We start from the raw sequence: 15,771 nt of genomic DNA, 5'->3' as shown, positions 1-15,771 counted from the left end.
CCAGAAAGTTCTTGAAGTATGTCAGTCAAACGACCAACTGTTAGAGCCATTCCAAGCTGTACAAGTCAATGCATTAAGTCCAGAATTTATGAGAAGAGCACTCCTGTCGACAGCTCAACAAAATTCAGTGTTATATTCTATCTTCCTAGCCTTATTTCCTCCATGAGAAGAAAACAACCCAGTCTTTCACATTTTCTTCACACTTTGCAGATATAAATTAGTAAAATATTACAAATAGTAAGTAGAGAGCTGGTGTTGTGGTGCAGTGGTTTAAGCTGCTGTCTGTCCCACATCAGAGTGTCAGTTTGAGTCCTGGCTGCTCTGCTTCCAATCCAGCTACCTGCTAATGTGCCTGGGAAGCAGAGGATGATGGATTAAGTACTTGAGTTCCTGGCCCCCACGTGGGAAACCTGGACGGAGTTCCTGGATCCTGACTTCAGGCTCGCACAGTCCCAGCTGTTGAGGCCATTCGGGGAGTGAACCATTTATTTGGAAGATGGAGAGAATGAGGTGGAGGGGAGGGGCGGGGAGGAAGGGGGAGAGAGAGAATGAATTCCCATCTGCTGGTTCAGGAACTCCATCCAGGTCTCCCACGGGTGGCAGGAGACCAAGCACTCGGGCCAACTTCCACTGCCTTTACAGGTGCATTAGCAGGGAGCTGGAAGTGGAGCAGCTGGCACTCAAACCAGCTCTCATATGGGATGCTGGCATTCTGGTGGCAGCTTAACCAACTCCACAATGCCTGCCCCTAAATAAATCTTTCAAAAAAATAATAAGTGTAAGTTATTTCTCCCCAGACTTAGGAACATGCTGAAATGTAATCCTGGTTATGGATCTAGAGCAGTGGTTCTCAACTAGGAGGATTTCTTGAATGGACACTTGGAAACGCCTGGAGACATTTGTGATCCGTCATAGCTTTTAGGGAAACGTGCTGCTGGATCTACTGTGTAGAGGTCAGGAAAGCTGCTAAGGATCCTACAACACACAGGACATCTCCTTAAGAATTACCCAGGGCTGGCGCTGTGACGCGGTAGGTTAATCCTCTGCCTGTGGTGCCAGTATCTCATATGGGCACCGGTTCTAGTCCCGGCTGCTCCCATTCCGATCCAGCTCTCTGCTATGGCCTGGGAAAGCAGTAGAAGATGGCCCAAGCACTTAGGCCCCTGCACCCACGTGGGAGACCCAGAAGAAGCTCCTGGCTCCTGGCTTCGGATCAGCTCAGCTTCAGCCTTTGGGGAGTGAACCAGCAGATGGAAGACCTTTCTCTCTCTCTCTCCCTTTCACTGTCTGTAACTCTACCTCTCAAAAATAAGTAAATAAAATATTTTTAAAAAATTAACTACCCAGCCTAGCATGTTGAGAAACCCTATTCTACAAGTAACGGTGCCGAGGAAAAGGCATCCTTCAAATGACGTTACCACTGGGCCTTTTGGCAGGGAAGGAGGGCTGCTTTCCGTGACACTGGAGGTTTACAGAGATTTGGGCATTGTCGGATCTTCACTTTGAGTCAGCCCAATATCCCCATCCAGCGTCGGTGTTAACGCTCTTTCCATTTCATGCCCTTCACAACGTAACACCACAATCTTGGTATTTTCTGTCTTTCATTTAGCCATTCTGGTGGTTACAAATCTCATTGTGGTTATAATTTGCATTTCCTCTGTATTGTTTGTTGGTTTTTCAAGAAAATGCCGGGGGGGGGGGCAGGTTAACCCTCTATATTTGCTGGAAATTCTCCACTTATCGGTACTTACCTAACAGAACTTAGAACCTTTTTCTTTGCATCAGAGACAAAATGATATGAGGGCAGTACGTTTCTTATTAAATGAGATAAAACGAGTTACAAACTTTCTAGCATCCTGTGAGCACACAGTTAGCAAATGTCAGCTGGTGTACTTTGTACTGGTTATTTACGCACATCCCATTTCTCCTGTTTTCCACACTCCACGACAACGGAACACTATAGGCATACATTAGCCGCCTTACGTATAACAGTTGCTAATAGAGACTAACTGAATGACGGACTTAATATACAGAAAGAAGGCCTTGTGGTTATTGTTATGAAGACGGCATAAATGATCACAGTGGCTACCGCTAACAAGGCCTACATCACTTAGAGTGTGTCTCCTCCTGCTTACCGTCATCTAACAGTTGAGAAAATCAATGTAGGACAGAAACACTACCCAGGATAATGAAAATCAGATGTCCCGAACTGCATCTGTTTCGTGGAGTCTCTTTTCAAAACCTAAACCCCAAGTCCAAAATATCACCCCCAGAAACCCAAGAACCACTCTTCGGAAGATTCATAAAGCCTCTCCAAGCTAAACAAACCCTTTATTCCGCACCCGAGAACCCAGCGCTGCCCCCGCAGCATCCGTACAAGATGGCACCGCCCTTCCGCACGCGCCGCTGGGGGCCCATCCGCCCGGCCGGGCACCGGGCCGGAAGTGGTTGCGAGCCTAGTGGATCCGGGTGGGAGCGCGCAGGCGGCCACGGAGGTTCCATCTCCGCAGGGTGAGGTGCCGCAGGTGTTCGGGCCGGGCGCGAGGCCGCAGGTAAGTGTAGCCCAGGGGCCGGCTGGTCCTCTCGCCGGGATTGTGCGCGCGGAGGAGGGGGCGGATCGAGAGGGGTCGTGGAGCAAGGGATGTCCGCGTGTGCGGGGGCGCCTGGCCGCGGAGACCCCGCCGAGCCCTGAGCCTGGGGGTCTTGTCCCTCTCCTCTCTCGTCGGCCCCCTCACCCGCGGCAGGGGCGGATCGGTACCCAGGTGCGCGAAAAGGGCGGTCACCGCGGTCCGCGCCCGCCTCCTCCCGCCCCCACGCCCTTCTCGGTCGCCCCTCCGTGCCGCCTCAGGAGCATCTAGCAAGCTGTCGGGGCGTCCTGACCCCTCAGCTGGGAGGGAGGCCCCGCTCGCAGCAGCAGGTGAGTGCCGGGCCGCGCAGCCACCCAGCCCTCCCTGGGCTCCTGGGACCTTCAGCTCAGCCCACACCTGCTGCGCCGGGCCTCGGAGGGAGCCCCCTGTCTCTCCTTTCACGTCCCCGACCTAGGTCACTACGAGGACCTTAACCATTATTGTGAGACTGACACCTGTTCATTAAACTACAGGCGACCCCAGCCTAAGCTTTTTTTAGACCGCAGGGCTCAAACTCGCTTATAAACTACCCCCCTTGAAAACGCGAAATTATGGGAATTTGTACTTTCTTAGTTGTATTACAAGGATGGCAAGAATTGCACCGGCAGATTTTTATTAATTATCTAGATAAGGAATTGTGGGAGACAAGAGGTTTAGTAGGGGGAAAGGATGATTAAATATGGTTAAGTGAAAGAAAAAAAAAATGGTTAAGTTGTGCTTGTTTCAAAAATGCATTCACTTTTTGTATTTGTTTAAGTATGGTCCATGATTCAGTCTTATAAAAAAATTAGTATAAAATTTTGGAACAAGACAGATCCCTTTTAATCTATTTTTTCTTCCGTCTCCATCTTCTTTACCAATTCTGTCCCCCAAAGCGAGAACTGTTATCCATTTGGAGTGTATTTTTCTATTCCTCTTTCTTTACATTTATGGACAGGTGTGCACATATAAGGTACATGTTGGTAAGATTTTGTGTTAAGCTTGTACAAATGCCCATTTTTGCAAATATGGCATATTATACATACTCTGCAATTTGTTATTTTATGCATAAAAATGGGTCTTGCCATTCTTTCTCTGTCAACACATAGCTCTCTTTTTTGCTTGCTCTATGAAGGTATTTCAAAAGGTTCATGGAAAATTTGAATTAAAAGATAAGTTTCTCTTGGTACAAAAAATTTGGAATCCATGGGTAGTTTTTTGTAATGTGCATTTTCATGATTTTAGACTCCTGGGATAAGTTGCATAACATGTTACCATTGTACAGTGTGTGAGAAGCCATGTTTCCAGTTTTTCATTGTTAGATAATGTGTAGCAGTTACCTCTGCATGCCAGTGTTTAATAATATCCCATTTTTCCTAGGCTCTTTAAACATTTGATGGCATCAGTCTTTTATTTTTGCTAATCTGTTGGCCAGAAAATGATTTATCCTTGGTGTTTTAATTTATATCCGCCTAGTGTGGTTGAACATCTTTTCTTTCTTTCTTTTTTTAAAATTTATTTATTCATTTGGAAGACAGAGTTAGAGGGAGAGACACAGAGAGAGGTTGTCCATCTGATGGTTCACTCCCCAAATGGCCACAATGGCCAGGACTGGGTCAGGCTGAAGCCAGGAGCCTGGAGCTTCCTCTGGGTCTCCCAAATGGGTTGCAGGGGCCCAAGCACTTGGGCCATCTTCTACTGCTTTCCAGGTGCATTAGCAAGGAACTGTATCAGAAGTGAAACAGCCGGATCTCAAACTGGAGCCCCTATGGGATGTTGGCGTCACAGGTAGTGAGTGGCTTAACTGCCGGCTCTGGTTGAGCATCTTTTCATGATTGGTGGTTATTTTGTATTTCCTCATCTGAGAAATGTCTCTATTGGATTCTCTTTTCATTACTCATGTAGAGTCTTGTTTTACATGTTCTGGTTTTAATCTTTTGTTGTAAATATATGTTTTAAATATTTAATTCCAACTTAGTGCTTTTAAAATTTTGTTGCTTGTCTTTTAACCAGATGGCATTCTTGTTGAAACAAAATTTGAAATTTTTTTTAGAAAAGGTTTATGTATTTACTTGAAAGGCAGAATGACAGAGAGAGAGGTGGGGAGAAAGAGAAAGGGAGAGAGAGAGAGAGATTCCATCTACTGGTTCACCCTGAAGTGCTAGCAGCAGCCAGCAGTGCTGCTGAATGTCCCTCTTTGCACAGGAAGGTCTCCCCTTCACCCCCAAAATTTTACAGCCTAAAATGTCAGTTATGCAAAGGCTGGAAAAATCCCTCTACTGGGGTGGAGTTTATCCTATACCTAGATTTTTCTCCCATAAATTCTCACATGTTAGAGTTTTTCATTCCTCTGCAACTGTGTAATTATTTTTTTCCAAACAACATCATTTTGGTCATTCAGTCCATTCTTGAGCCATTAATCTGAAATACCAAATTTATCATGTAGTAATTTCTTACACGCAGAGTCTATCTCTGGATTCTCTTCTATTCTATGACCTATTCCAACCCCTCCCGCCCCAACAAATATCACAACATCCTATATTAAACTCTATGTTGGGGCAGATGTTTGGTAAAATGGTTAAAACACCACCTGAGATGCTTGCATCCGATATCACAGTACCTGGGTTTGAGCCTGGCTCTGCTGTTGATTCCGGCTTCCAGCTAATGTGGAACCTGGGAGGTAGTAGGTAGTAACTCAAGTAGCTGGGTCCCTGCCATCCACACAGGGACTTGGACTGAGTTCTTGGCTTCTGTCTCTAACCTGGCCTGGCACTGTCTGTTCACTGTCCACTTTGGGAAGTGAACCAATAAATAGAAGATGCCTCTCTGTTCTCTGCCTTTCAAGTAAAAAACTTAAAAAATGAACTGTTGGCCGGCGCCGTGGCTCACTAGGCTAATCCTCTGCCTGTGGTGCCGGCACCCCAGGTTCTAGTCCCAGTTGGGGTGCTGGATTCTGTCCCGGTTGCTCATCTTCCAGTCCAGCTCTCTGCTGTGGCCCAGGAAGGCAGTGGAGGATGGCCCAAATGTTTGGGCCCTGCACCAGCATGGGAGACCAGGAGGAAGCACCTGGCTCCTGGCTTCGGATCGGCACAGCGTGCCGGCTGTAGCGACCATTTTGGGGGGTGAACTGACGGAAAGAAGGCCTTTCTTTCTTTCTCTCTCTCACTATCTAACTCTGACTGTCAAAAAAAAAAAGAACTGTTGGACTTTGGTATCTAATAGTTTCAGTACTCGCTCACAATCATTTTATTTGAAGTCATATACTTTATTATTAAAAAAATATTTTGGACTATTCTTAGTTTCTCTTACAGATTAATTTTAGAATCAACTTGTCAAAATGGCTCTAATGGCTTTATTAATATGTAATTCACACACCATATAATTCATTATTTAAAGTGTATTATTCAGTGATTTTTATTCATAGAGTTGGGCAGCATCACCACAGTCCAATTTTAGGACATTTTCATCACCTCCCAAAGATTCCCATACCCATTTGCATTCACTTCCCATCCCCAACTCCCATAATGACTCAGCCAAGGGCAGCCACTAATCTTTCTGTCTTTATAGATTTGGGGATTTTGACATAAACTATTTGGTCTCTTGTGATGGGCTTCTTTGACTTAATGTAATGCTGTAGAATGTGTCAGTATTCCACACATCCCCCCCCCCTTTTAAGATTTATTTATTTATTTGAAAAAGTTACACAGAGAGAGGAGAGGCAGAGAGAGGTCTTCCATCTGCTAGTTCACTCCCCAGTTGGCTGCAATGGCCTGAGCTGTGCCGATCCAAAGCCAGGAGCCAGGAGCTTCCTCCAGGTCTCACACAGGAGCAAGGGCCCAAGCACTTGAGCCATCTTCTCATGCTTTCCCAGGCTATGACAGAGAGCTGGATTGGAAGTGGAATAGCCGGGACTTGAACTGGCGCCCATGTGGGATGCTGGCACTGCAGGCAGTGGCTTCACCCACTGTGCCACAGCACCGGCCCTTCCATCCCTTTTTGCTTGTTGAGTAGAATTCCAACCTATGGTATATTTGTTTCCTGCAGCTGCAGTTACAAAGTAATGCAAACTGAGTGGTTTACAACAACATAAATTTCTGCTCTCAGAGTTCCAGAGGCTGGAAGTCCAAAGTCAAGGTGTCGGCAGGCTGTACGCTCTCTGAACGCTGCCTTGTCCTAGCCGCTGGCAGTTGGCAGCAGTCCTTGGCATTCCTTGGTTGGCAGTTGCAGAACTCCAGGCTCTGACTTTGTCTCCACGTGGCCACCTTCCTCGGGCATCTGTCTTCACATTGGGCTTTCTCGGTAAAAGTCTGCCTCTGTGTCTGTTCCTATAGAGACCCCAGTCATACCGGAATATGGGCTTTCCCTATTCCAGTGTGACTTCATTTTAACTTGATTATGTCTTCAAAGACCTTCTTTCCAAATAAGGACACAGTCACAACTACTGGGAATTAGAACTTCAGTGTCTCTTAGCTGGGGACAAAGTTCAGCCCATCACACGTGGACATTCTCCCTTTTATTTATCCGCTTATCAGCTAATGCACATTTGGATGGTTTCATTTTTCTGGCTAGCTGTTATGAATAATGCTGCTATGAACTTTCGTGTGGGCATGTTTTTACTTCCTTCAGATTCCTGAATATATATCTCGGTGTGGAATCAGGGAGTCATCCAGTAACTTAGTGTTTAACTGTTTGAGGAACTGCTAGACTGTTTTCCAAAGCAGGTGTGCCATTTGGCATATCCACCAACAATGAGAGTTCTCGTTTCTCTACACTATTGCCAACACTTATTATCCTAGTGGGTGTGAAGTGGAGTCTCATGGTTTTGATGTGCATTTCCCTAATAGCCAGTGGTGTCGAACATGGTTTCATTTGCTTCTTGACCATTGGCATATGTTTTTTTCTTTTTAATGCTTATTTATTTTTGTCTACTTAAAAGGCAGATAAGAGAGAGAGAGAAAGTATCTTCCAAATATTCCATCCGCAGGTTCAACAGCCAGGGCTAGTCCAAGCCAAAGCCATGGTCCTGGAATTCCATCTGGGTCTCCCACATGGATGGCAGGGGCACTATCACTTGAACCATCACCTGCTGCCTCCCAGGATGCATTTACAAGAAGCTGAATTGGAAACAGAGTAGCCAGAACTCAAGCCAGCACTCCAATATGGGATGCAAGTGTCCCAAGCCATAGCTTAGCCTGCTGTGCCCCAATTTGTATATCTTTTTTCAAGAAAGGTTGATTCAGAGCCTTTGCCTAGTTTTAAGTGGGTTTATTTATCTTTTTATTATTGAGTCATAAGAGTGCTAGATACATGCCCTTATCAGATACATGACTTGGGGATATTTTCTCTCATTCTTTGGGTTATCTAACGTTTAAAAAAGTTTTTTAAAAGGGGTTGGCATTGTGGCATAGCAGGTAAAGTTGCTGCCTGCAATGCCAGCATCCCGTATGAGTGCTGGTTCAACTTCTGGATGCTCCACTTCTGATCCAGCTCCCAGCTAATGTGCCTGAGAAAACAGCAGAAGATGGCCCAAGTGCTTGGACCCCAGCACCATTGTAGGAACCCTGGAAGAAGCTCCTGGCTCTTGGCTTTGGCCTGGCCCAGCCCCTGCCAATGTGGCCATTTGGGGAGTGAACCAGTGGATGGAAGATATCACTATCTCTGTCTTTCCCTCTCTTTATCTCTCTGTAACTCTGCCTTTCAAATAAATAAATAAATCTTTTTTTAAAAAAGGTTTTAAAAATAGCTTTGCATTGGATTTATATATTATCTTGAGTATTTCTATAAGATAGCTGATTTCCTTCTTAAAAAAACAGATTTTTTTTTTTTTTTTTTTTTTTTTTTTTTTTTTTTTAGTTTTTGACAGGCAGAGTGGACAGGGAGAGAGAGAGACAGAGAGAAAGGTCTTCCTTTTTGCCATTGGTTCACCCTCCAATGGCCGCTGCGGCCAGCGCATCTCGCTGATCCAAAGCCAGGAGCCAGGTGCTTCTCCTGGTCTCCCATGGGGTGCAGGGCCCAAGCACTTGGGCCATCCTCCACTGCACTCCCGGGCCACAGCAGAGAGCTGGACTGGAAGAGGGGCAACCGGGACAGAATCCGGCGCCCCGACCGGGACTAGAACCCTGTGTGCCGGCGCCGCAAGGCGGAGGATTAGCCTATTGAGCCGCGGCGCCAGCAAAAAAACAGAATATTTACAATACCTCTCACAGAGAGGTTGTTGAAGTATTTAATGAGAACTGCATGCCTGAGCATGTATGTGTAAGTGCTTGGCGTGTGATGTGTGTTCCGTAAGTGACAGCTGCTGTGACACGTCTCTCCTCTTCTGGTCTTCTGGATCTGCCGTGAAGCTTTCTGTATCTTGACAGCCAATCTTGTGCATTTCTGGTTGATTCCATACCTAGGCTAACGTATGTGTGCATATGGTTGCCGTTTTGGGTAGTTTTAAAATAGTATATATTGCTGTTATGAGTGGGGTTTCTTTCTTCAGAAATTTTTGATTTTATATTCATCAAACTTTGTAAATAAAATTCCAAAGATTGGTTGATGATTTGTGTTTATTATTTATCCTGGTGCTAGGAGACAAGCATTGTGTGTAGGTGCTGTGTTTCTTTTCCATTCTGTCCCAGTTCAGGTCTTGTTCCCCACCTGGCTCTACCATTGTGACTCTTCTAATGGGCCTTTTCTGCCTGCAGCCTTGCTCTCCTGCAACCTAGCACCCTTCTGCCACCATGCTCTTCCCAGACACACTGGTCTGATCCTGCCACTGCCCTCACAGGTCTGCACTGGCTGCCCATGACCGAAAAGGCTTTATCCTGTGGGGGAAATGCACACTTCATGACGTGTCCCAGGTGTGCTCATTCCAGCCCCATCGCTCTCCCATTCCCCACTTGCACATGATGCTCTCACATCACACTGACCATTAGAAAGATGAGGGGACTTCAAAAAGCTCATAAGAAATGCAGGTTATGAGAAAACTGAACCTGGATTTTAAATGCCTCTGCCTCAAAATAAATTTCATCCTTTGATTCTATTTTTCCATGAACTTTTTGAAGTATCCCCATGTCATATAAGTCCCAAATTAAAATATTCTAGTAGACACTTGAAAAAAATATGTAAAGAAACAAGGTGAACTTAACTTTAATAATATGTTATATTTAACCCAGTATATGCAGAACATCACTTCAACATAAATATAAAAAGTTGGTTTGGGGTTCACAGAGACAGAAGTGTGATAGAGGTGACCTGGGGTTCCTAGAAGGAGGGGGGTTTGGGGAGTTTCGGCTGAATTACAGAGTTTCTGTATGAGATGATGAAGAGGTTCTGATTGTGGGTGATGGTGATGGTGATGGTGCAAAACATTGTGAATGTGCTTAAAGCTATTGAATTGTACACTTAAAAATGGCTAAAATGGTAAATGTTATTTAACATACTTTACCATAGCAAAACAAAGTCATCTTAAAATCAATGTGTAAATTATCAACATTTTCACCATCTTTTTACAGTAAGTCTTCAGCATTTGCTGTGTGTATTATAGTTGCAGAGCATCTGAACTTCGTGTCTTCTATGTGCTGCTTTTTTTTTTTTTTAATATTTATTTATATATTTGAAAGGCAGAGTTACAGAGGCACAGAGAGAGAGCAGTCTTCCATCCACTGGTTCATTCTCCAAATGGCTGCAATGGACGGAACTGGGCTGATCCAAAGCCAGGAGCTAGGAGCTTCTTCTGGGTCTCCCACGCGGGTGCAGGGGTCTGAGCACTTGGGCCATCTTCTGTTGCTTTCCCAGGAGCATTAGCAGGGAGCCGGATTGGAAGTGGAGCAGCCAATATTCAAACGGGGCCATATTGGGTGCCAGCATTGAAGGCGGCGGCTTTACCCAGTAGGCCACAGCTCTGTTCCCACATGTGCTGCTTTCTGCCCTTCACAGCCCTGCGCACACACGCGGTTCCCTTCTCCTGTCTGCTTTGTGCACTTGAAGGACTCCTGCTCATTTTCTAGTATGATCTGACAGCGTCTCACTCAGCACTCTCCTCTTTGCCGGTCCCACACTTGGCCATGCCTCAGTTGCTGGGGTCGCCTCCCTGTATTGCAGCTTGTGCACTGCATGGCACAAGGGTGCTTCATAAAGTTCATGGAAATGTATTTAAAATAATCTTATTTTGATGCAAAAAAAAATTCAAAATCCATGCATGAGATGTCTTTAAAAACGTTTGTGGGAAATGCCCACTAGGAAAAAACTGTGGATTTCAAAAATGTTTTGCACCAAAATAAACTTACCTTTTAATGCCATTTTCCTGAACTTTTCTTCTATTTTTCCTTTGCTAAATCATGATTTTTTTTAGGTGGTTTGTACCTTTTTACTGTTTTTCTGAAAGCCTAACATAATGCTTCCTAAAGGTGCAGTATACATGTTTGCTGAATGACTCCTTTGGCTGGAAAGAAGAATGTCACGAAACCTCTCCGTATAGAAATGAGTGAATAAAAGCACTTGAAAGGCCGGCACCGTGGCTCAATAGGCTAATCCTCCACCTGCAGCACCGGCACCCCGGTTCTAGTCCCAGTTGGGGTGCCGGATTCTGTCCCAGTTGCCCCTCTTCCAGTCCAGCTCTCTGCTGTGGCCCAGGAATGCAGTGGAGGATGGCCCAAGTGCTTGGGCCCCGCACCCCATGGGAGACCAGGAGAAGCACCTGGCTCCTGGCTTTGGATCAGCGGCCATTGGGGGGTGAACCAACGGAAAAGGAAGACCTTTCTCTCTCTCTCACTGTCCAAAAAAAAAAAAAAAAAGCACTTGAAAGGAGATGTTATTTTCTTTGAAACCAAGGATTCCATTTTGTATATTAACTTATGTTTAAGGTCACTATCAAGATGCAAATTGGTCTTACTGTATGAAGTATTTGGCTGAAACAGCATGAAATTTATAAGCAAGAAACAAAGTTTCACATTTAAGTAAAACATGTACACGACAGATGTATAAATGCAGAGCTCTATTTGGTTTATATGAATTTTAATTGACCACAAGCTTTTTGTGATCCAGTAATGCAATTCTTTTACTAAAAAATGTGTTATTTCATACAGCATTAATAAATACAGGGTCTGGATCATGGCGAGTGATAGTGTCCCTGTAGTTGGTGTCAGTTAGAGCACGTCTGGAGTATTGAACACAGACCCAGTGCCACAGGTTTGACAGATGTGTTGGCAGACGGGAAGCTGTGCAAGGCCCTGGCCAGGGAGGTGAGGAGAATGTAGGTTAGGTTGCTGGAAGACTGTTAGTGGAGTGGCGAGATCTGTCCTCACACATCTGACATGCTCACAGGAGGGAATAAGCACTTCTGTCATTTCAGAGGCCGATGGAGTATGAGAGAGAGAGCAGTTTCTGTGTAGGCTGCTTTTACAGAATATAAGGACTTTCCAACAAAACTGCCCCTTAAGGTGATGAACTCTGACCAAGTCATGATCTGTCAGGATTGCCATGGAAAGGATTTCTGAATTAGGTGAGAGTTGCATTTGGGACCTAAGTTTTAATCTTGATTATTTGATTTCCTTTAATAAAGAGTTCAGTGGTTTATAGAATCACAGTAGTAGTAATAGCTAACATTTATTGAGCCCTGATATGCTAGCTAATTTGCCAAGTGAATGGTATTTCTCTTACTAGAGCCTCACAATAATCTTACATGATAAGTACCAACATTCCCATTTTCTATTGAGGCACAGAGAAATTCAGTACACAGCTTAACTTTGTGTAACGAGCTAGTGGCAGGGCTGGGTATAAACCCGGGCCATTTGCATTGAGGGCCCATGTTGTTATTGTGCCTTATACTTCTCTCTGAACACTTTAAACATAATCATTTAATTCATTAAAAATGTGATTATTTGTCTTGTCAAATGAAGCATTTGCTTGGCCTATTTTTAGAGAGTGCTGTTTTAAAAAATCTTGTATTTTTCTAATTATGAAGGTATATATACCTGTATGGTGCTTGCATAGCAAAAATTGTTCATAATCCTACTAACCTTACATAACCACTGCTAATAGTTGGATGTTGAATTATTTTATGCAAAATATTTAATAAGAACGGCAGAACGGGGCCGTCGCTCTGGCGCAGCAGGTTAACGCCCTGGCCTGAAGTGCAGGCATCCCAGATGGGCGCTGGTTCTAGTCCCGGCTGCTCCTCTTCCAATCCAGCTCTCTGCTATGGCCTGAGAAAGCAGTGGAAGATGGCCCCAAGTCCTTGGGCCCCTGCACCCACGTGAGAGACCCAGAAGAAGCTCCTGGCTCCTGACTTCAGATCGGCGCAGCTCCAGCTGTTGCGGCCATCTGGGGAGTGAACCAGTGGATGGAAGACATCTCTCTCTGTCTCTGCCTCTCTCTGTAATTCTGTCTTTCAAATAAATAAAATAAATCTTAAAAAAAAAAAAGAGAGAGAGAGAGAGAGAGAATGGTAGATTATTTCAGTCAGGGGAGATGGCGGGGCATGGAAAAGTTTGGATCCCAAAGTGATCCATTAGCAAGGTTTCAGTTTTCTCACTCTAAGCCCAGTATTGAATCATATTGCATCTTTATAGCATTAAGTTTCAATAAGAGGAAATAATTTTTTTCATGTGACTAACAGAATGTTTCAGTATGAGACTGTATTAGAGACATTTATCATAAAAGTTAGCATGTGACACCTAGAATTGAGTTTCATTCATTTAATAGATACTTACTGAGTGTTATAAGCTCTGTACTGGTCCCTGGGATATGGTGGGGAAGAAGTCCGTTTAGGTGTCTCAGGTTCTCATGGGGTTTACATTGTAGTGGGGAAGACAGATGATCAGGCCAGCAGGAGAAAACTTGGAAATATCCCTGAGTTTTGATAAATACATACAGCTGTATAATCCAGGACCCTATCAAGATGTGGAACTTTACCACCATTCCAGAAAATTCTCTCCTTGAAATGTTCTTTGCTAAGATTTGGCATGATTGGGTCATTTTTGTTGTTCAGAACTCAGTTTATTTTTTTATTTTAGTTAATTTTTTTTAAGATTTATTTATTTATCTGAAAGGCAGATAGAGAGGCAGAGAGGATAGACTTCCATCTGCCGGTTCACTCCCCAGATGGCTACAGTGGCTGGAGCTGCACTGATCCCAAGCCAGGAGCCAGGAGCTTCCTCTGGGTCTCCCACACAGGTGCAGGAGCCCAAAGACTTGGGCCATCTTCTGCTGCCTTCCCAGTCCATAGCAGAGGGGATCAGTTGGAGTCTTTTTTTTTTTTTTTTTTTTTGATAGGTAGAGTTATAGACAGAGAGAGAGACAGAGAGACAAAGGTCTTCTTTCTGTTGGTTCACTCCCCAAATGGCTGCTATGGCTGGCACTGTGCCGATCTGAAGCCAGGAGCCAGGTGCTTCCTCCTGGTCTCCCATGTGGCTGCAGGGGCCCAAGGACCTGGGCCATCCTCCACTGCCCTCCTGGGCCATAGCAGAGAGCTGGACTGGAAGAGGAGCAACCAGGACTAGAATCCAGCACCTATATGGGATACCAATGCCGTAGGCGGAGCATTAACCAAGTGAGCTATGGCGCCGGCCAGCAGAGGGGATCTGAAGTGGAGCAGCTGGGGCTTGAACTAGTGCCCATATGGGATGCTGATGCCGCAAGCAGCAGCTTTATTCGCTACACCACAGTGCCAGCCCCCAGAACTGTTTATTTTTATTTATTTATTTATTTATTTTTTTGACAGGCAGAGTGGATAGTGAGAGAGAGACAGAGAAAGGTCTTCCTTTTCGCTGTTGGTTCACCCTCCAATGGCCGCTGCGGCTGGCGCATCTCGCTGATCCGAAGCCAGGAGCCAGGTGCTTCTCCTGGTCTCCCATGCGGGTGCAGAGCCCAAGCACTTGGGCCATCCTCCACTGCCTTCCCGGGCCATAGCAGAGAGCTGGCCTGGAAGAAGGGCAACCGGGATAGATCCGGCACCCCAACCGGGACTAGAACCCAGTGTGCCGGCGCCACAAGGCGGAGGATTAGCCTGTTAAGCCACAGCGCCGGCTCAGAACTCAGTTTAAATGTCTCTTCCCTTCACCTTCCCTCTCCAGCAGCAACTACTGTTTTTTTTTTTTTAAAGATTTATTTTATTTATTTGAAAGACAGAGGTACAGAGAGAGGTAGAGAGAGAGAGAGAGAGAGAGAGAGAGGTCTTCGATCTGCTGGTTCACTCCCCAGATGGCTGCAATGGACAGAGCTGCACCTAGCCGGAGCCAGGAGCTTCCTTTGGGTCTCCCATGTGGCTGCAGTTGCCCAAGGACTTGGGCCATCTTCTACTGCTATCCCAGGCCATAGCAGAGAGCTGGATTGGAAGAGGAGCAGCCGGGACTTGAACTGGCACCCATATGGGATGCCAGCGCTTCAGGCCAGGGCGTTAACCCACTGTGCCACAGCGCTGGCTCCAGCAACTACTGGGGATAATTGTTTTCCACCACAGGAAAGTTTTAGCTCTCTAGAGCTTTATAAAAATAGAAGCATATGGTATCTCTTTTGTATCTGGCTTCTTACAGTTCTGGCCGTTGTGGCCAACTGGGGAGTGAACTATCAGATGGAAGATTTCTCTTTCTCTGCTTCTCCTCTCTCTCAGTAACTCTGACTTTCAAATAAATAAATAAATCTTTAAAAAAAAAAAGATCTAATTTGCCCAGCTTGAGACTCACAACTGAACGAGATCTTCATTGTGTAGAAAATGGAATTTCTCAAGGGCTAGCACTGTGGCATAGTGGGCAAAGCCACCGCCTGCAGTGCTGGCATCCCATTTGGGTGTTGGTTCAAGTCCTGGCTGCTCCTCTTCCAAACAAGCTCTTTCCTATGGCCTGGGAAAGCAGTAGGAGATGGCCCAAGTCCTTGGGCCCCTGTACCTGCGTGGGAGACCTAGAGGAAGCTCCTGCGTGGGTACCTGGAAGAAGCTCCTGGCTCCTGGCTTCAGATAGGCCCAGCTCTGGCTGTTGTGGCCAGTTGGGGAGTGAACCAGTGGATGGAAGACATCTCTCTCTGTGTCTCTCTGCCTCTGCCTCTCTGTAACTCTGCCTTTCAAATAAGTAAATGAATCTTGGAAAAAAAAGAAAGAAAATGGAATTTCTCAGTATGTTCTCCTCGTGTTGGCTCAGCTGTGTCTTCCACCTCTTTGCTTCTCTGAGCGCATTCTGGGTACTTC

The 15,771-nt window shown here is 45.5% G+C and overlaps 1 protein-coding gene across 5 annotated transcripts in view; it reads left to right on the top strand.

Moving 5' to 3' along the window:
* The first annotated feature begins 2,464 nt into the window (after window positions 1-2,464).
* The window catches only part of EXD2 (exonuclease 3'-5' domain containing 2), a 51,130-nt gene continuing 37,823 nt past the window's right edge, over window positions 2,465-15,771 (top strand). For 2 of the 5 annotated variants that reach the window (XM_062181462.1, XM_062181460.1), the window contains exons 1-2: window positions 2,472-2,552; window positions 11,944-12,093. The gene's annotated coding sequence lies outside the window, so the exon portion shown is untranslated. Of the gene's footprint in view, window positions 2,553-11,943; window positions 12,094-15,771 lie in introns of all 5 variants that reach the window. The other 3 variants (XM_062181461.1, XM_062181459.1, XM_062181463.1) reach the window with 2 other exon arrangements.

Source organism: Lepus europaeus, chromosome 22, assembly GCF_033115175.1.
Source record: "Lepus europaeus isolate LE1 chromosome 22, mLepTim1.pri, whole genome shotgun sequence".
Classification (NCBI taxonomy): domain Eukaryota; kingdom Metazoa; phylum Chordata; class Mammalia; order Lagomorpha; family Leporidae; genus Lepus; species Lepus europaeus.
The sequence above is the reverse complement of the archived record's forward strand: the minus strand, read 5'-3'. Positions and strand labels throughout refer to the sequence as shown.